Raw genomic sequence first — 6586 nt, forward strand, 5'->3', positions numbered from 1 at the left:
AGTACAACACCTGTTCCGAGTGGGAAGTCAAGTTCCACTAGGAGTTAAAAAAGATCTAAAAGTGGTCAAGGCAAAGCCACCATATTCAAGAAACAAAACAAGTTCAGATAAACCCAGCAAAGTTCCGAACAAAGGGCAGAAGTACTCAAGCATCAGGCCTGAAAGAGTTTAATGGTTACAAAATCACTCGGCATTCTGAGGCAAATAAAGGTGAGGCATAAAGTTTGTTCACTCGGCAGGAGGAGGGCTTGCTGGCCCAACGAAGCTGTCAAGGTTGATGTCGTCTGCAATACGAGTGGCAGAGTCGATGGAGGTCTCCATGAAGGACTGGAATTGGAGCTTCTTGGTGTTGGCAACCTTGAGAGCCACCAGCTTGTCTTCTTTGACTTCCTTGCAGTGAACTCGGACCAAGGACAGAGCCACATCAGCGCCACAGCAAGCAGACGACTTCTTCCACTCTTGCACTCGACCAGGGATTTTGTTGAGTTGAGTCACCACGGACTCGAGATCGTTTTGGAACTCCACTCGAGGCCAGAGCTCTGCATCGATCCATGACACCACCACTTTTAGATGAGCAAGGTAACCCACAACACTATCAAGACGAGACTCCAATCGCAGCACATTCATCACAACGTCGTCCTTGACGGGAGAGTTTATGGGGTCTAGATCCGTCTCGATCCGCCCAGTCTCTGCCTCAAAGTCTTGACAGAATTCTGCACACCCGGAAAAATGGTGAGTCGACAGCTTTATGATGAGTCGACAGTTGCAAATCAGTCAGACAAGAGAAAGTACCTTCAAGTTTCAGGAGCAACTTCTCAGCGAGTCTTCCTAAATAGGCCTCCAGTTCACCCTTCTTTTGAGTGAGATCTCCAACCTTGTCGGACAGGGTCTCCTTGTCCTTCTTCAGCTTCGTAACTTATTTGTTGGCTTCGGTAACAGCGGTCTTCAGCTTGGCGTTTTCCTCTTCTAACTTGCTGACTAAAGCCAGCTTCTTGTCAGCAAGTTTTGTTTTCTCTCGTGCCTCTCTCTGTGTTGCGGCAAGGTCAAGGTCCTTCTGCTCTAGAGCCTGCTTCATTTTGACTAAAGAAATAACATTCTTCAAACGAGCCTGGAGTTGACGATTTTCACTACGCACATCTGTTCGAGTGGAGTCACTCGGTTCAAAAGACTAAAAGGGAAAACTATAAGGTGGACAGTCGGCGAGTTATTACCTCCCATAGCAGTAGCATCATCCTTGGCCTTCTAAAGATTCTTCTTGGCCAGCTCCAGATCAAGGTTGAGGCTGATCTGTTTCTTCTCCAACTCAGCAAATTGTGCCCCGAGCTCACAAGATTTCTGCAGTTAGCAAATAAGACACGTCAATCGACAGAAACAAAAGTTAATCACACCAAAACGTGTTCTAAGACTACTGCCGAATCAAACATTCAATAGTAGTCTCGGGGACTACACCCAGTGGGTGCACTTGGCGTGCCCCCACTGGTCTGGTTTACCACTCGGCATGGTCTGCCCAGCGTGAGTATGCATATTAAAAAAAGAAGGAGAGATTCTCAGACCCCGGTCGGCTGCCCGCAGTCGACCGTGGTTTCGGAGACTACACCCAGTGGGTGCACTCTGCGTTCCCCACTGGCATGGATCCCACTCGGTTCAATCTATTACGCCGAGTGAAAGAACAATGAAGAGACATTCGACAAAGACCCCGCCGAATCAAACATCCGAAGACGGTCTTGGGGACTACACCCAGTGGGCGCACTTTGCGTGCCCCCACTGGTTCAGAGATAAAATCGACTTAACTTAGTCGACTCAAGTGGAAGAACAATTCAGCAAAAAGTTAAAACACCCATTGGGTGATTGGATGTAAAGTGCAGACTCATGATAGATGCACATAAAAGGTTCCAAAACACTCATCCATGGACATCTTATGGATAATGAATTAGCAGCTTACAACTACCATATCGTAGCAGGGCAAAAATCAACTGGAAGATCAGTCGGAAATCAACTGACCCTGACATTAATTTGCAGAGCAGCGCTGGCATTATAGGCAGCCTTGCTGGCCTCGTGCACCACCTTCATTTGCTCCATCATAAGGCCTGCTTGGAGTATGGCTTCCTTGGCAGCACCCACCGGGTCATCTGGGGTATGATGAGCACCAAAGAGCGATGTTGGTAGTGCAGTCGGAGCAATCACAGGATCTGAGGCATGGAGCTGTGCAGATGAAGCAAGGACTTGAGCAATCGACGCCGAAGGACGGTCAGTCGACACAGGATTGGCAAAAGAAACAGAGGCCTGAATCAGATGTACGGATCGCTAGACCACTGTTTCCGGTGGTGATGTCAACTGAGGCGCCTGGCTGGCAGACGTTCTCCTGCTTGAAGTCCTGCCCCTCCTTCCCGTATTCTTCCAAGGCACTTCATCATTGTCGTATGGAAGTTCAATGACATCTTGTGGGGCTGCACAAAATTCAACCACAAGAGCTTAGTCGACCGACAGTTCAACCGACAAAATAAGCACAAGATTGCAGAATCGTACCCGCTTTGGAAGTATCTGCATCTTCAGTTTGTTCATCATCCTGAGCCTTGTCAATGTCCATGGAGATCCCAGAAGTTGCAGCACTGAAAGTTTCAAAACCCACTGGGTCAGAGCAGAAGTATGAGTCAACAGTAAAATACAAAAAGACAGAACACTTACGCAGAAGCGATGGGAACGGCCATCTTGATCCTGGGCAAGGTCTTCCGAGGCTTTGAAGGGACAACCTTGGGCTGCTTGGCGACCTTTTTAGATGGCTCCGGAGTCTAAGTCCGAGTGCGTTTATGCACTTGCGTGCTTGGAGGTGCATCCTTGTTGTGCCCACCTGCAGGATCGTGAGACTGCTTGGATCGACGCTCTGTGCAGGGTGGTGAGTCGACCTCTTCTTCATCGTCCGACTCATCACTCTCTTCCTCATCATCATCATCGGGAGATTGCCAGTCGGCACTCTCGTCCGTGCTCTCTGCTCCCTCCTGGGCTTGCTCCCCGTTTGGCATCGAGTACATCTCAGTATAAACCTACAAGGCAAGAAGTTAAACAAACATCAGTCGGATTCAAAGATGGTTGCAAGTCAGATTGAAAAGACACTCGGTAATAAGGATCAAACCTTGTCCGGCTGATTTTTGGCGTCCAGTGGTTTGACTCTCCTGGAACCCCTGGGGTTGTCTTTGTTTCCAGTAATGCCCTTCAGCCATTGGGCCACCGTCTCATTGGTGACCTCCTCTGGGTGGACCCGAGCAGTGTCATTGGAGCCCGACTACATCCACATTGAATGATCACGAGCTTGGAGTGGCTGGATGCATCGACTGAGAAACACTTCCAATAAATCCATGCCAGTCATGCCCTCACGGACCAACTCGACTACCCGCTCGACTAGCATGTTCACCTCTACTTTCTCAGCTGCAGACACGATCAGTGAAGAAGGTTGCTAGACTTGATCTAGGGTGAAGGGAGGAAGACCGGTCGACTGACCGGGGGTCGGAATATCTTGGCAGTAGAACCAGGTCGACTGCCATTCCCTAACCGACTCGGGAAGTGTCATAGGGGGAAAAGTACAACTAACCCTCATCTGAATCCCTAAACCCATGCACATTTGAATCACGTGCATTCTCTCGTTAGTCAGATTTGCCTTCTTCACAGATTGAGAACAACAAGTGAAGATATGTTTGAATAGACCCCAGTGCGGTCTACAGCCTAAGAAGTTTTCACACAGAGAAATATATGCAGCAAGGTATGTGATAGTGTTGGGAGAGAAATGGTGAAGTTGGGCACCAAAAAAGTTTAGGAAACCCCGGAAGAAAGGATGCGGAGGTAGAGAAAAACCATGGTCGACGTGGGTTGCGAGGAGGACACACTCACCCTCCCGTGGCTGAGGCTCAATCTCGTCCCCTGGCAGCCTCCAAGACCCGTCGGTGATCAAGCCCGCGGCGGCCAGATCCTCCAGATCTTCCTTCCGGAGCGTAGATCGAATCCAGTCCCCCTGGATCCAGCCAGGCAGCAACCCGGACCTCAACAATGATCTCCGACTCGTCTTCTTGCCCTTCACCGTCGCCGTCACCTTCTTCGCACGCTCCAGGGCCGCCGTCTTGTCCTTCACCATTGCGGCGGACTGCGCACGAGCGGGGCGGCGGCGGCGAGAGTGGAGGAGGATGAAGTGGGGAAGCAGAGGAAGAGGAAGGGGAATGGGGCGCACTGCACAAATTCATCGGCCTCGACGCCTTTTATGGGCTTGCTTTCGAGTGGCTAACGCATGGGCCCGAGCAATCTTGTCAAATCCCGCAACAGTCGCGCGCCGGATACATGGCGAAAAAGATGGCGCAAGAATCGAGGCGCCCCTGTCTATCTGTCCCGTTTACTGTGGCGCGCTCTGTCTCGCGCTCTTCCCCAAAGTTTTGAATCCCGTGAGACCGGGAACCGCAGTAACCAATCGCGCCGAAGATTTTGCACCATATCAACACTCGAAGACTTCCAGTATAAGTTCACTCAACAACCTCTGAATCGATCAAGGCGACTGAAATGAAGTTGAAGTTTCAGCACGATTCTCTAACTCAGTAAGAATGCCTACGAAGGATATGAGTCAGGACGGGATCAACTTCAACTCTCTTTTCACTCGGACCTCAATCCATTCGGGGGCTAATGACGATGCCATGGACCCAGGGTAGGGTCATAGGCCTGACCTATACGCCCTACCCAAGGTCACTACCCTAGAATCAAGGACATTCAAAGTATAGAAAGAGATACCGACTGAAGTAACCATGAAGTGCAATCCACTCGACCAGTTACCCCACTCGGATACCCCCAATTTCACTCGACCAAGATGAAGTCATTTGACCATACAAGAAACCACTTGGAGTACAGAAGGCCTAGAGACACTCAGGATGGCAACGGTCAGGCGTTCACTCCGTAGTCTTAAAGATCATTAATAGCACTTTATAGCTGGTGTTACCAGTAACACCCTGTCTTAATGTACACTGAACCCTGTAACGGAGGAAGGCTGGGGTCCTGGCGCACTCTATATAAGCCACCCCCCTCCTCTGGGACAAGGGAACGCACCCCTTGTAACACACACCCATATTCCAGTCGACCGCCTAGGGCTCCGAGACATAGGGCTTTTACCTCCTCCGAGAGGGGCTTGAACTTGTAAACTCGTGTGTACAACCTCGCTGTAGCTAGGGCCTTGCCTCCTCATATGTACCCCCTACTCTTACTATCAGACTTAGTACCACGACAGCTACCGCTGCTACGACCATGTCTCACATCGTGTATTCACCTCCCGACACGTTAACTTTGATGAGAAGGTGTTTTTGTTTCAGCAGCAGGTACCTCTCGTCACCCCATCGCCGCTGTCCACCGGCGGCCCTTCGGCGATCCTGTCAGTTGGACGGCCCCGCTCGGCTCTCGGACTACCTCCGGGCTTTGGCGGTTCTCGCGCCGTGGGACGAGCTGCGCCTCGCGCCCCCACGCCACCGCCATCGTCCCCGCCGGCTTCGTCGCCGGTGCTCTCTCTGGCCGCCTCAGGTGCCTCGGCCGCCCCCGCTGCATCGGGCGCCTCGGGTGTCGCACCGTCCCTGGCTGTCTCGGGTGCCTCGGGCACCGCACCCTCGCCAGCTGCCTCATCGGCTGTCTCGGCGGCCGCCTCACCAGCGGTCTTGCCGGCAGCCTCCTCGGGCCTGGTCCCGGAGTTGCCGTCTCGCCCCCTCACTCGGGCTCGAGCCGGCGTTCACTGCCTGAGTCTGCGGTACTCTAGCGACAAGTATCTCCTTGGTGCCTCCACCACTGAGTCGTCACTGATTCCTGTGTCCGCAGAGCAACCCTTCGTGATCCTCAGTGGCTTCTTGCGATGTAGGAAGAGTTCAACTCTCTTCAGCGGAACCGTACCTGGAGACTGGTTCCCCGGACTTCTCACGCCAATGTCATCAGCGGCAAGTGTGTCTTTCATCATAAGACCCGCTCAGATGGTACACTTGAGCGCTACAAGGCTCGCTAGGTGGTCTGTGGTTTTCGGCAGCGTGCTGGCTTCGACTTCACTGAGACGTTTGCACCGGTTGTCAAACCGGGCACGATCCGCACCGTTCCCTAGCTGGAGGTCTCCCGAGGCTGGCCAGTTCATTAGATAGATGTCTCCAACGCCTTCCTTCATGGACATCTTGAGGAGCAGGTTTAATGTGAGCAGCCCACCGGTTTCATCAACGCATCTCTTCCTGGGCATGTGTGTTTGCTGTCCCGGTCTCTCTACGGGTTCAAGCAAGCACCTCGCGCCTGGTACCAGTGTATCGTCGGGTTCCTTCAGACACTGCGCTTCAGCATTACTCGCTCGGATGCCTTATTATTTGTCTATGACCGCGGCGACACGACTGCATATTTTCTCCTCTACATCGACGACATCATCCTGACGGCCTCCTCCACATCCCTTCTTCAGTAGATTAATCTCCGGCTGCATGATGAGTTTGCCATCAAGGACTTGGGCACTCTACATTATTTCCTTGGCATTGAGGTTGTTCGGCAACCCGACGGCTTTTTCTTTCTTCATCAGCAAAAGTATGCGCATGAGCGACTTGAGCAT

The sequence above is a fragment of the Triticum dicoccoides genome, chromosome 5B, assembly GCF_002162155.2.
Source record: "Triticum dicoccoides isolate Atlit2015 ecotype Zavitan chromosome 5B, WEW_v2.0, whole genome shotgun sequence".
Lineage (NCBI taxonomy): Eukaryota > Viridiplantae > Streptophyta > Magnoliopsida > Poales > Poaceae > Triticum > Triticum dicoccoides.